This window comes from Macaca thibetana, chromosome 8, assembly GCF_024542745.1.
Source record: "Macaca thibetana thibetana isolate TM-01 chromosome 8, ASM2454274v1, whole genome shotgun sequence".
Classification (NCBI taxonomy): domain Eukaryota; kingdom Metazoa; phylum Chordata; class Mammalia; order Primates; family Cercopithecidae; genus Macaca; species Macaca thibetana.
This window is the reverse complement of record NC_065585.1, coordinates 75,325,556-75,341,268: the sequence shown is the minus strand read 5'-3', so window position 1 is coordinate 75,341,268 and position 15,713 is coordinate 75,325,556.

The window sequence follows — 15,713 nt, the reverse complement described above, 5'->3', positions numbered from 1 at the left end:
TTCCCACTCCTATTCAACATGGTGTTAGAATTTCTGGCCAGGGCAATCAGACAAGAGAGAGAAATAAAGTGTATTCAAACAGAAAGACAGGAACTCAAACTATTTTTTTTTTTTTGGCAGATGACATAATCCTGTATCTAGAAAACCCCACTGTCTCAGCCCAAAATTTCTTAAGCTGGTAAGCAACTTCAGAAAAGTCTCAGAATACACAATCAATGTGCAAAAATCGTTGGCATTTCTATACACCAACAACAGGCAAGCCAAGAGCCAAATTATGAATGAACTGCATTCACAATTGCCACAAAAAGAATAAAATACCTAGGAATACAGCTAACAGGAGAAGTGATGGACCTCTTCCAGTAGAACTACAAACCATTACTCAAAGAAATCAGAGGTAACACAAACAAATGGAAAAACATTCAATGCTCATGGATAGGAAGACTCAATATTGTGAAAATGGCCATACTGCCCAAAGCAATTTACAGATTCAATGCTATTCTCATTAAACTACCATTGATGTTCTTCACAGAATTAGAAAAACACTATTTTAAAATTCATATGAAACCAAAACAGAGCCTGAATAGCCAAGAAAATCCTAAGCAAAAAGAACAAAACTAGAAGCCTCACTTCCTGACATCAAACTATATTACAAGTCTACATTAACCAAAACAGCATGGTACTGGTACAAAAACAGACACATAGACCAATGGAACAGAATAGAAATCCCAGAAATATGACTGCACACCTACAACCATCTGATCTTGGACAAACCTGACAAGAACAAGCAATGGGGAATGGATTCCCTATTCAATAAATTGTGCTAGGAGAACTGGCTAGCCATATGCAAAAGACTGAAAGTGGATCCCTTTCTTACACTATATACAAAAATCAACTCAAGGTGGATTAGAGACTTAAATATAAAGCCCAAAACTATGAAAACCCTAGAAAGCAACCTAGGCAATACCATTCAGTACATAGGCATGGGCAAAGATTTCATGAGGAAGACACCAAAGGTAATTGCAACAAAAGCTGACACATAAGCCTAATTAAACTAAACAGCTTCTGCACTGCCAAAGAAATTATCAACAGAGTAAAACAACAACCTACAGGATGGGAGAAAATATTTGCAATCTATACATCTGACAAAGGTCTAATATCCAGCATCTATAAGGAATTTAAACAAATTACAAGAAAAAAAACCCATTAAAGGTGGGCAAAAAACATGAATAGACAATTAGCAAAAGAAGGCATACATGTAGCCAACAAACAGGACAAGAAAGCTCAACATCACTGATCATTAGAGAAATGCAAATCAAAATCACAATGATATATCATCTCACACTAATCGCAATGGCTATTATTAAGAAGTCAAAAAACAACACATGTTGGCAAGGTTGTGGGAAAAAAAAAGAATGCTTTTACACTGTTGGTGCCAGTGTAAATTAGTTCAATCCATTGTGGAAGACAGTGTGGCAATTCCTCAAAGACATACAGGCAGAAATACCATTTGACCTAGCAATCCCATTATTGGATATATACCCCCCAAAATATAAATCATTCTATTATCAAGATACAGGCATGCACTTGCAGCACTATTCACAACAGCAAAGATATAAAATCAACCTAAATGTCCATCAGTCATAGACTGGATAAAGAAAATGTGGTAAATATACACTATGGAATACTATGCAGCCATAAAAGAGAAAGAGATCATGTCCTCTTCAGGGACATGGATAGAGCTGGATGCCATTATCCTCAGCAAACTAACACAGGAACAGAAAACTGAATACTATAACTTCTCACTTATAAATGGGAGCTGAATGATGAGAACACATGCACGTATGGGAGGAAGCAATGCATCAGGCCTGTTGGAGGGTTGTGGGGGGTAGGGAGAGCAGCAGGAAGAATAGCTAATGGATGCTAGTCTTAATACCTAGGTGATGGGATGATCTGTATAGCAAACCATCATTGGACATATTAACCTATGTAACAAACCTGCACAACCTACACATGTACCCCTGAACTTAAAATATTTTTTACAAAAATTTTAAGGAAGCAGAGAGAAACAGCTACTGCTGTTTATGGAGCACCGTCCTAGTGTTTATACATGTGATCTCATTTCATCCTTACAGCAATCCTATCCAGTGAAATATTCTTACTTCTTTGTTGCCTTATACCTCCTTTTGTTTTGGTTTGGTATTTATAGTGGTTCTATTTTTTTACTCTATCAAAGCTACACAAGAACATATTTAAAAATCACATAATTCTATAAGATGTATTATAAAAATGAGTAGCCCCCATTCTACCTAAGACACTGAGTCCAATTTTCTGACTACACAAAGCATAGTGCAAGAGATACCAAGGGGAACTTCCAGTGAAAGATGGAATTTTGAACGCGAGCACTTAAGGCTCTTCCTTCCAGAAACTTCTCTACCAAATTTTGAAAAAGGCATATATTCACAGGAATAGAGAAATGCAAGGGCAGTTGAGGGATACCCAATTCTAGAAGCTAGAAAGCAGAAGAATGGCAATTAAATTAAATTAGTTGTTCTGAGAAAATTAAATCCTTAACCAGCAGGAGAAAGTCAAGATGTAAGCCAATTTTTACCACAGAAACAATCCCAGAAAGTCTTAAAAATAAAACACCATGTTCTTCTAGAATCAGTGATTAACTGAGACTAAAAACAGCAAGATCTGTTGACAGTTTGCTTTAAACCTAAGTCATATATCTCTTCCTTCTTTTGGAGAGTGAGTATTAGTCTTTTTCTCACCATAGCAGATTACTAGAGGTTTATTCTTTGGGAAAAGAGACTGGAAAACACTGAACACATTGACTGCAAGGATATCATACTGAAAAGAGGGGGTTACATGAATTTTTACATGCCAAAGCTGAGGATGCTCAGCCTTTTCCCCCACTTTACATAAAAGTTCACACGATATCCTTTTGATGTTTTCATAATGTCTATAATATCAATAGTTTTGTCCATCTTTCATTCTTAACATAGGCAATTTGTATTTTCTCATTTTCTTGATCAGTCTTGCTAGGGGCTTATCAATTTGTAAAATCTTTTTTAAAAACCAATTCTTAGCTTTGTTGATTTTTTAAATTGTATTTCTACTATTTTATTAATCATTGTTTTTATTACTTTCTGCTTTCCACTTTCTTTGGGTTTAACTTGCTTCTTTTCTAATACATGCATTTGGAATTATAAATGTTCTCAGCACTGTTGTAGCTACATTCCATGAGTATGATATTGTCATCACCATTCAGTTTGAAAGATTTCTCATTTCTATTGTTTTCTTCTGTGTCCTGTCCAATTTAGAAGTATATTGGTTAATTTCCAACATTTGGGGATTTTTATGTAAGTGATCTAACTTAGTTCCACTGTGGTCAGAGAACACACTTTTCATGATTTAATTCACTGAGACTTGCATTATGGTGCTGTATGAAATCTCTTTTGGTAATGTCTTATACATATTTGAAGAGAATGTGCCCTTTGCAGCTGCAAGTCTAGTATTGTATATGTTGATTATGTCAAGTTGATTCATAATGTTCATAATTTCTGTATTCTTGCAGATTTTACCAGTTGCTGTATCAATTACTGTGAGAGGTGTGTGTCTTAGTCTACTTAGTGTTGCTGTAATGGAATACCTGAGGCTGAGTAATTTATTTTAAAAGGAGATTTATTTGGCTTACAGTTCTGCAGGCTGCACAAGAAGCATGGTGCTGGCATCTGCATCCAGTGAGGGCCTCAGACCTCTTCCACTCATTGTGGAAGGTGGAGAGGAGTCAGCATGTGCAGAGATCACATGGCAAGCGAGGAAGCAAAGGAGAGATGGGGCAATGCAGGCTCTTTTTTTAACAACCAACTCTAGCAGAAACTAATATAACTCGCACATTACTGCAAGGATGGCACCAAGACATTCATGAGGGATTTGCCCCCATGACCCAAACACCTCCTTTTAGGCCTGTTCTCCAACACTGAGGATCAAATGTCAGCAAGAGGTTTGCGGGGACAAACATCCAAACTATAGAAATATGTAAAAATTTCCCACAATTATTTTAAAGTTCTTGTCTGCTAATTTCAAGGTCTATATCATCTGTTGATCTTCTAATTTTTTCATGATTATTAGGCAAATATTTCCATTTCTTTGCATGTCAAGTAGTTCTATAGCAGACATTGTGTATAGAAGAACTGTAGAGACTTCAGATAGCTAATCAACTTAATTCATAATCAAGGATTGAACTAAGTTTGAAATGGGGCAGTCTTAGTAAGGTTTTTTGCCGCACTTTTCTTTCCTTAAGTATGACCCACAGCCTGCTGTCTCCCTTTTCATATCCCTGAAAGGCAAGGAGATTTAGTCCGGCTCTTTGGTCCTGATTTTTGGCCTCAAAATCTGGCAGATTCATCAAGGAGAGACCTACTATGAGTCTGAGGCAGGCCCACTCCCTCTAGTTTGACTTTGTTTCTTAAGCACCACTAGATTATGGGAAATTTTACTTTAACTTTCAGAAAACTTAGCCTGGTTCCCCAGCCTCCCATGTGCATTCCATGCATTTACAACTCTCTATAAGTTTCCAATCTGTCACATGGCCCAACATGGCTGCCAAAAGCGGAAATGCCTTCTATTTCCTTTAGTAGCATTCTTTCGGATGAGCCAAGCCAAGTGCTCAGTGTGAACCCAGAATTAGCAAATGTCCCCAGGAAAGAGAATGCCTAGTCATTTTCAGTTAATTGCAGAAGGACTGTAACTCTGAGGAATCCCAGTTCATCTGGTTACTTCTTCAGCTCTCTGCTGTCTTTAAACTTGTATTTATATTTGCTTGTTTCCTCTAGTTATTGTAGGAGAAACGTTGGAATGCAACAAACTAATACATCCTATTCAAAAGCAGAAGCTTAGTATGATCTTTCAGATATACAAATCTGAACACATCATTCTCCTACTTCGATTATCTAATGACTCTCCATTGCCTTCAGATATAATCCAGAATCTTTAAAAGAAATCTTTTATGATAAGAGTGTTGTCTGAAAGTGCTGTATTCTCTCATACTCATGGAGCTTTGTGAGATTGACTGTTCTACTGGAATCTTCTTCCTTCATTGTCCCCTCTTCATCCAGCTAATTCTTACCTGCTCTTCAGGACCCAGTTAAGCTCCTCCTTCTTCAGGAAGGTCATTTAGAACACTCAAGGCTGATTTAGGAGCTCCTGCCTAAATTCCCTTGTCAAACTGCATTTAAGTTACCCGTTTACTGCTCTGAATTATCTTCTAAACTGATCTCTGATGATTAAGAACATGTCATATTCATCATCAGAGGAGTATCTGAGGGTAGAGTTTAACAGCATTTGCTCTGGACCCAAACTGACTAATTTCAAGTGTTAACTCTGCCACTTCTTAGTTGTCTCATATTGACTGAAGTTTTGAGTTCCAGATTTTTCATCTTAAATGGAGATAGCAAAAGCACTTACATAGGGTTCGACAAAGACAGAGTGAGCTCTGAAAAATAGAGTGCCCTGCACAATAACAGTATCATAGAAAAATACTTATAACAAATAAATATAATGGGTGGGAGCTGGAAAGAAAAGACAAAGTCATGCATTACTTACCTCTGCCCTCCTCTCACATTTAAATAAACACAAGTCAATGGAAAAGTCCATGAAGCGAGGGTAGGGGTTTCTTATAGTATTAAGCCAATTCCAACCAGGGTTCATCCTCACTATTCCACCATGACTTGCCTCTGCATTGGTGAATCCAATGGTCAGTGCTCAATATTTACCTCACTTGGCCTATCAGCAACACTTGGTTCAAACGAACACTCTTTTTTTTTTTTCTCCACTTGGCTTCAAGGATGCCATATATTCTTGACTTCCTTCGTAGGTCACTGTGTTCACCTTCTTTGTCTCCTTTGCAGGGTTCTCCCCTTTTCCCTGACCTCTTAATTTTGTAGTACCCAGGACTCAGTTCTTGATCCCCTTTATGGTCTTTATACTCGTTCCCATAAAGATCTCATTTGATTTCTTAGCTTTAAAGACTCTAGAAATTACTTCTCTAGCCCAGACCTCTCCTGAACACCAGGCTTCTATGTCAAATTTCCTACTTGCTATTTCCATCCTGGATCTCAAATACACATCTCTAACTTGCCACGTCCGAAACTGAACTCCTGATGTTTCTCCAAACCTTCACCCACAGCTTTCTCCATTTCAGTTGATGACATATCTATCCCTCCAGTAGCTCTGACTAAACTCCCTGAAGTTTGTCTTGGTTCTTCTCTTTTTCTCACATCCTACAACAAATCTGTTAGCATGTCCTGTTGGCTTTATCTGCTCTACAGGTAGCTAGAAGAAAGTTATCTTTTTAAAATGATTTTCCAGAGGACATGCAAAACAACTTCTCATTGAGTGGGACTTAGTCACATGTCCATGTTTAGCTCCAAGGGAGGCTGAGAAATGTGGGCCACATGATTTCCTGAAAACAAGTAAGGTTTCTTTCACTTTGAAATAGAACGGATTATTGGAGTCAAGCCCATCACAGATTCTTAAGGACCATAAGCCACTGTAGATTGGTGTATATACTGATATTTCCTAGAAAACTAGCATTTAAATCAGTTTTCTGAAAACCAGATGTAAACCTGTCTTAATAGTATTGCATAGCCAAGACAATATAGGAAGTTTATTTCCCTACCTTGGCCAGCAAAACTTCCCACGTGTTTCAATCAGGGATCTGTTTCAGAGAACAGAATCTATTCTAGCTAGTTTATTAAATCTTGACTGAAAGATTAATCAATGGTTATCAAATGGCTTAGAGAATTATTGAAAAGGCCAAAGAGACATAGGTCCAGATAGACAGACATCCCTAGGAATTGTGCTGCAAAGAAAAAGAGGCTGTCCTCTACAATCAAGAAGCCACCCACAAGACTGGGAAACTCTAGAACCACACCACCACTGCCACAATCAGGAAGCTGCCAGTCAGTGCCACAACAGTGTTGCCTAAGAGAAAAGAGCAGAAACTATGGAAATTGAGGTTTTCCCTTGCTTCCAACTTTAAAAGAGCATCTGAGCATCTGATTAACAAACCTAAATGATATCCAGGGTCCTAGCAGAAGAGGGCCTGGAAGGAACTTGGAGTACATAAAATGAGAACTCCTGTGTAAACGACATGATTTGCAAATTTATAGCTATTACAAAAGCATCTTGTTTATTTGTGTTCAGAAGCTAGAAGAATGTAGCATGGATAACTGAAATCTATAGGTAATGGAGGGAAATTATTTTCACCAGCATTTGCAATCTCCTCCACTCTCTGACCATTTTAGTGGAAACGGTGATAAGTGACAAAATATTTTGAGTTTAATTTTGACTTCTACATGACTCTTCCCACAGTGCACTAATAAGTAGTAAAAGCTGGAAGGAAGATAGCTGTCAAGAAGAAAAACAAAATGCTTAGATCACTAATTCATCGGATAATCAGCCACGGAAAAATTGAGCATTGGCTGATGTTTCCACACTGTGACGTTTACACCAACGATACAACATTTAAGAATACAGACAAAAAGATGTGCAAACAATTAAAAATGTTGAGGCTTTTGAGCAGAAAAGTTCAAAAGAGAATTTTAAATAGACATGTTAAAGCACAGAGAAAAAAGTGAGGGCCAAAGGGCCATGAGGGGATATTTTAATCCGAATCACAGTATTTTATTTCAAACGTTTGCCATGGACCTAATTTGAGTTCCAGCCAAACAGCCTCAGCCGAGTGGGATCTAGCCTATCTTTGCTTTTTAGTGAGCCTCGGCTGGTCATTTTGACCAGCCAGAAATAAGGCAGGTGGTAGGTCTCCTGCCAGTCAAACCCCCAGGGCTCTTTCATTATAAGAGGCTGGAGCTCTCTTCCTGCTCCCATTGACCTCCTGGGATTCAGCCACTTTCTTTCACCTTTCAGTCTCCCCTCCCCCTAGACTGGCACACAGCTGACACTCAAATATTTGTTGAATTAATTAATTAAGGAGTGAACGAAGAGAACAGTCTCTCCAGCCTCACATTTCTTTGCAGTCTTCAAAATTGAACACACTGAGAGATCCGTGCCTCTTGCCCTTATAACAAATATAAGAAAAGGACAAGGTTCTAGGCTCTTAATAAGTTGGCCCCATCATTGACCCTATTCTCTAGTTTCTGAAACTTCCTATGTTAGCTGATACCCAGGAACCCTGTCAGCCAGAGGCTCATGTCAATTGATTGTAGCTTTTAGGCTAAGCTGCTTAGACTCATGTCCAGCCTGAAGCATAGCAGGACTGGTGTCAATGTTAAGGCTGGCAGTGAGAACCTGGATGATGAAGGCACTTTTATTCTTCACTCCAGAGTCTTCCCTATACTTCAGACCTTCCCCAACCAACTTTAGAGACTCCTATCTCACCCACCCCTGCATCCCCAAAAAAATCCCCAGCCGGAGCTACTATCTTTGTGGCAGATTATTTTCTAACAACGGCTGCAACAATACTTCCCATCCTACATGCTCTTCTTTTGTTTTTATTTTTCTGTTTAGAGACAGGGTCTTGCTATGCTGCCCAGGCTGGAGTGCAGTGTCTACTCACAGGCAAGATCATAGGGTACTACAGGCAGGAACTCCTTCCTGGGCTCAAGTGATCCTCCTGCCTCAGCCTCTGGAGTAGCTGGGACTCCAAGCATGAACCAGTGTGTCTGGTTTCTACATGCTCTTCTTACAAAGTGATTCTGACATTTTGCTCCAGTGTGGTCTGTTTCCTCCCCTTGAATTTGTGATAATGGTGAGAGTAATGCCATATGACTTCAGGAGCTAGCTCAAAAAAGGTGATGCAATTTCTGCTTGCGTCTCTTGGGTTGCCTGCTCTGGGAAACCATGCTGTGAGGCAGCCCAATGTAGAAACCACATGGCGAAGATGCCAGGTGGAATATTCCAGTGGACAGCCCCCGGTGAGGTTTCAGCCAACAGCCATTTCCAGGCATGTAGGTAAAACAACTTCAGATGATTCCAGGCTTTGACAAGCCAGCCCCCTATAGCCTATTCAAATTCCCAATCTTCATAATCCACGAATGTTAATAAAATGACCATTTTATGCCACTAAATTGGAGATGGTGGTGGTTATAATGTAACAGTAGTTACAACAACCATTCATCTTTTTAAAAAAAAAATTACTGAATTCCAAATATTTGTTAGACAAACTAGCTTTCTCAGCCCCTACCCAGGACTACTGGTCTTTCCTATTGAAATCTGAAATGTTCTCTTCCTGGTCTTCAGAGTACTTGCAGCTGCCTCTTCTACTCTTCCTATAACTCTACTTGGCTTCAGTCCTCAGAAAGCCTTTCCCTTGGCCCGGTTCTCTCTGTACAATGTGTTGTTTGTCTGCAGCACAATAGCTATGTGGTTGCTAAGGCTGGGTCCACCCTTCAGTGATGCTGGGATTCTTCACCTATTATTCTCAGTTAATGTCTAGGCCAAGGCTTCCTAGTTGCCATTTGGCCCAGATGGTAAAACTCTTTTTCCAGGAGTTTATTTGTCCAGCATGTCGCCTCCTCTGCAGCTCCTGTCTCACTGCCCTTCTTTGGCCACCCTTGGGGGATAGTTACAACTACATTAGAGGGGTATTTTGAGGGCTCAATAGAACACATATCATCTATAACATTGGCCAGTACAGTGTAAGTACTCAATCCATAAAAATTTTCCTTGATACATCCTCTCTATCAAAGAGTCTTAAGTCCCCACAGGATATTTTGGTAGATCCTTGTTTCCAGTCTGAGAAATATCCGATGTTCAAAGTCCATTTTTGGAGCAAAATTATTGTTATGCTCTGTCACTAGTATTCAACCTGGATTATTTTTAATCTGGAAGGTCTTCAGACATATTTTCCAGGAAACTACAAGTCTACAAGTCTACCAGTATTTTCAAATAGTGCATTTTCAGCACTCTGATGATTTTATAAGTAAAACTCTTTCGCAGTATTAATGCAAATTCTTAGAAATATTCATACATTTAGTTTAAATTTATTCAGATGGTATTTCTCCAATAAGGGTCAAGAAGTTCACAGGCATCTTAGCTGGGCGCAGTGGCTCATACCTGTAATCCCAGCACTTTGGGAGGCCGAGGCGGGCGGATCACAAAGTCAGGAGATCAAGACCATCCTGGCTAACACAGTGAAACCCTGCCTCTACTAAAAATACAAAAAAAAAAAAAAAAAATAGCCAAGCCTGGTGGTGGGCGCCTATAGTCCCAGCTACTCCGGAGGCTGAGGCAGGAGAATGGTGTGAACCTGGGAGGCGGAGCTTGCAGTGAGCGAAGATCACACCACTACACTCCAGCCTGGGCAACAGAGTGAGACTCTGTCTCAAAAAAACAAAAAAGAATTTCACAGGCATCTCCCAAGGGTCTGACAAAATTGCTATTGTTGGATTTTTTTTGAAATGGACCAAACGCTATTTACATTTAATTTTAAAACAGTATTTTCAACTCTGTGGGTCACTAACCCTAGAAGGGCCAAGTCAGGAATATTATTGAATATAGAGGTTCATTGGGCTTTTAGATTGAGTAAATAGTATATTTCAAACTGCTTTTTTGTTATTGCTGAAACGTACATAGATACTATTGTAATTGTGAATTTATTTAAAATCATACTGAATTCATTCGTAGTAGTTTCAACAAGATTTATTTTCTCAATGACTATTGAAAGTATGATCATTATGATACGAGAATACAGAAAATATTTTCAGTGTTAAAAACATCTTTCTGCTTTAAAAAGTTCAAATGTCATTTTTTCACTATTTCTTGTCTTCTGGTTTGAAGATAATATATTTAGATGACCACCCTAAGGAACTAAGGGAGATTTCCAAAATACATCTAAGGCAAAGATTGCTTAACTACGCATAAAATTTATAATTTTCACCAAGGGAAACAGCAGTTATTTTAGAGCACAGAATCACATTATAATATAGCAATCAAACTTGTGTGTGTGTGTGTGTGTGTGTGTGTGTGAGCGTGCGCGCGTGAGCATGCGTGTTTCATAGAGGGTGAAGGCTGTGTTTTTCACTGATCTCAGATATAACAATATATAAACGATAGTGAAATGACTGGGACACCTTAATCAGTCTGTGACCAACACCCCAATCCTGGTTTAATCAAGATATTCTTCATAGAAAATACACATTTTGAAAAACGGAACAAAGAATAACTGTTAAAACAAATCTTAGTTTCAGATAGTTTCTGTTTTCCCACACTTACAGGACAAATAATAATTTAGCTAATCTTTTTCTAAGGTATTTCTGGCTTATTTATTAAACAGAAGGATTCCTGTTTCAAGAAAATCTATAAATGCCCACTTTTCTTTTTCAAAAGCCTGAGTGACCTCTAATATGATTTCAATTTCATAGGGGGTGGAGGGAGGAGTGGGCGATGGGAATCACGTAAAAGTTATTGGTTCACTGCCAGCATAATGAAAAACATGTGTATGGGGAAATTTACAGCCATAAATCTCTCAGTGGACATACCTTCTAATTAAAACCTCATAACAGTCTTTTCCAAATAATGAACACGATTTTGAGATCTAGTTTAATTTCATTATTTCAGAAGTGGCCATAAGGAATGTGTGTCTGGTAATGCATTACTACAGTACTGTCACTGGATAGCAGAAGAGAACACCATAGCTACTATGTGTCTCAAAAAATGCAGGGACAGGAGGTTGTTAACCTTAAAAACTAGTACTTACTGTACAGAATTAATATCCAGTAGGCATCAGGTATCCTATTTAGTTAGGAAGTCACTCCAGGAAGTAAGCATGTATAACCTAGACAGAATCCATATTATGTTGAATTTAAAAATATCTGAGCTATACCTAGGAAACAGCTCATAGTATATGCTGTTTTGTCAGTCCAGAGAATGGAATGTGTGTGTTTATGAAACCACAGTCCCATTCTTTGGATCCTAAAGTCTTACACAGCCCAGTTTGCCTCTTGGGCAACTCCTTTGGGCCAACCCAAATAGTGTTAACAAATTCCAGGAAGGAGGACAAGTGTTTTCCCAGCGGAAGACAGATTGCATAGAAGGGCAGACAAAAAAGGGTCAATGATTCCAGCTTAAGCCAAAAGTTTAAAAACATTCTGTGAAAAATGAAGAAAACATTTCCTTTCAGTTAGAAGAATACAGAGAAAACAATAATTTGGCTCTTAAAATAGTATGTTAACTGCCTTCTTTACTAAGAATTGTTTCTTCTCTCGGCTGGACAATATTGATCATGGTAATAAACATGTTTAATCTATTAGTTTAAATGAAGCACTTATTCTGCCCTAAGAAGCCCTCTTTGAACTCTTCTCCTTTCTTCTGAAAGTTATGCCTAATCAAAAAGCACAAATCATTATTAAAATACAGTAAATCAAATGGGTGTATTACTTGCCTCTTAACAGAAAGTTAATTCACCAACTATGAATATACTCTAATGGTAGTTGATAGAAATTACAAATGGGACTTTTATTGAAGCGAAATAACATTTAACCATAGGTAATACAAGCGATAAACTTCCAGCACCAGCTCAACTAGAAAACATATGCAACTGCCTCGGTGCCAACTCAAATAGAGTTTTATTGAATGCACCTGATTTTAAGCTCCTTTTCGGTATTCCTTTTTAATAGTTTAATTAAAAAGCAGTTATAGCCTAGCCAGTTTATGCATATGTGTTTAAAAGTCAGAAAACTACATTAGACAAACTCATTAGTTTATAGAAACTCACCAGAAGCAGCAAAACATGAATTTAATACGAAACAACAATAACAACAACAAAACTATTTTCAAATTAACCTGGCCCTTTGTTGTAAATTACTTTCACAATCTGCTTAGAACATCTGAGGCCGGGCCTATCAAAGGTTTCTCAAGACCCCTTAATTCAGGCCTGGCCTTTATGTTCAAGAGCTCAAGCTGCTGGCTGCAACAAGGACTCTGGGATTACGGCTGAAGGAGGGTACCTAGGAGGGATCATTCTTCGCAAACATCTGCAGCCATTGAGATGGCGACCTGCTTGGAGGGCCGGGAAGCTGGCCATTATGGCCTGGCCTCTGTGTCCTCTCTCAGCTGCAACTGCACTGAAGTGCCAGGTGCAGAAGCCTCGCTCAAGAGGAGGCTGGAGAGGAGGGTAATGGTCACGGCGATTACGAACTGATAATTATTCCCTCCCTATTTCCTCCTTTCAACCAACTAGTTGCTCCACTGATTATTTTCTCTTTATTGCTGAAAATGGTATCCTATGGCTCGAGGCTGATTATCTTTCTTTCTACCAAGACTTTTATTTCAAAATTATGTAGCATATACAGTAGTTTGTTAGCTTGTACCTATTCACCACAAATCTGATGAAATCACCCTATTGAATATTTCACAGCAGAATGATGGAGAGTCAATGCAAAATACTATACTCTCAATACTCCTGTTTTCTTTTAACAATAATTCCATATGTGGTCCACCTGGTTTTTTGGTTTTTTTTTGGTATTTTTTTTAGTCTTTTTGTATTGGTTGAGCAAGTTCTCAATTTATCTTTGTAGAGCTTTCCTTATGTTCACTGACAGACTTAAGAAATGGTATTTTATTTCCATGCACCTACTAAAAGGTGGCCACTGTGTTTGCATTCACAAATGTGGCACAAATTTTATATGATACAATAAAATAAGTATTTTTATAGTAGTGCTCTATATGGCCAAATGCTAATTAAAAGCCGGATGGAGTTTTTATTTTCCCCATCAGAGATACGAAGGCCAAAGTGTTTCAGTACAACAATGGTTTTTGTTGCTCTGCAGCAGTTATTAAAGACTGAACACCAGAGTTCCAAATGAATATTATGCCAATAACAGGGGCTTCACAGACAGGCTAGCCTAAGTCACAATTCACCAAAAATAAGTGATATAGAAGAAATAAACTTGAAATTTGATGTTTTAAGAATTAAATAGTTAAAACAAGTATAAGATAAGCACAACACTTTCCTACAAGCAAGTCCAAATCCTTTCACACAGAATCTCAAAATCTACCCATGTGCCAGGTTTTCCTTAGTATAGGAAAATTCCAGGTCTTATAGAAGATTACAACCAATATCGGTAACATCTTAAAAAGAGATTTAACATTTCTGGAAATTTTAAAGCCATGGGGAAAAAAGATGTTTTCCATCTTTTTGTTCTTTTCCTCAAAGGATTAAAAAAAGAGAAAGTAAGAAACCTAGTGGAAACAATAAAATCATGCAAATAGTCAAGCATGTTTTCTGAATCTAAGATAACTTCACTACTTTTTGCATATTAACTATATTATATAGAAATTGGTTTTCTCAAAAAGTTATTATATTTACTTTAAATTTAAAAATAAACCTTATCAAGCTTGCAAAAGGTACCAGCTGATTTTTTTTGAATAAGTAGAAATTCATGCTATTAAAAGTTATGGAATCTAACCCCTTTTTTGTTTTCAACTTTTTCTAAACTATGAGAAGCTAGTCAAGACAGCAAAGGAGAAGAATCAATATTTTAAGATGTATCTATGGTGTCACATGGATACAGAAAGCACTTCTTTCTCTTTAGAAATAGATTTGAGGGGAAAAATAAGGGAAAGACACAAAATTCATTGACTATTACTTTTGTTATTTCCTTATATAAAATCTTTTGACTTTCCTCTCTTTGGGGAATGTGTTATAAGTTCCATATAACCTTATTTTGGGAAATATCTTCGAGACCATCTTTCTCTCTTGCAGGCGAGGTGGCGGGCGCCTGTGTGGGAATGTTTCTTGCTGAGCTGACGTTAGAAGTTAGTCTCACTGTTTCAAAAAAAAAAAAAAAAAAAAAGAAGTTAGTCTCACTGAGGGAAATAAATCAAAGAAAGAGAAATTTGTGGCCACCTTGAAATGAACACAAACACTAAGTAACAAATATCAGGTACAGACTGAGCACTGGTGGCCCCTTAGAGTTAACTGACCCCAGCTCTCCAATTTTCCTAGTCCCTCTCTCAGCTAAGACTGTTTTTGTGTGTTTTCCATATAACAGCAGATTGTAAGGGATTCTGCTAGGATTCATATGTAAGTTGTAAAAAATCTATTATTGAATCAAATGCCCATATTGTAAGTATTGTATTCATATATTGTATCAACTATGATTCAGATATTTAGGTGTTTTCACATACCTATAAATCTATGGTTGAGAGTGATTTTAAAATTTGCTGAAGGCACTTTTTTCCTTTTTCAAATTAAAAACATGGTAAACATGGCAAATACCACATAAGTCACCAGGACAAAAAGTAGCAAGTTTCCATTTCTTTTAATATTTGTTCTTCTTCTGTCCTGGTCATTTTCAGCAAACAAGACAATATGTTTTTTAAATTCTAATTTCTACAAGAATATATGCTTGTCATATTTCTAGCTCTAGATGGAAGATCAACTGTTCTATAAGTACACTAACTTCTTGCAGTTTCCTTTTACAGTGCAATATGAGTGTCACCTGTGGACAGAAATGCATAGGCTCTGGCCACCTAAACCTCTGCTCAATTGCTGGCATTCATTGCATATACTAGTTAATGATCTAAAATTATGGATTATTTCATGAAAGCAGCTTCCTAATGCATGCCTTTTAGACATTTTTCTTCTTTTTCTCTCTTTACTCCCTTATATTAAACTCTCAAACTGGAGATAATAGCATTGAAGCTATTCACTTTGTCAAGAGTCATTCAAAACACCACATTCACCC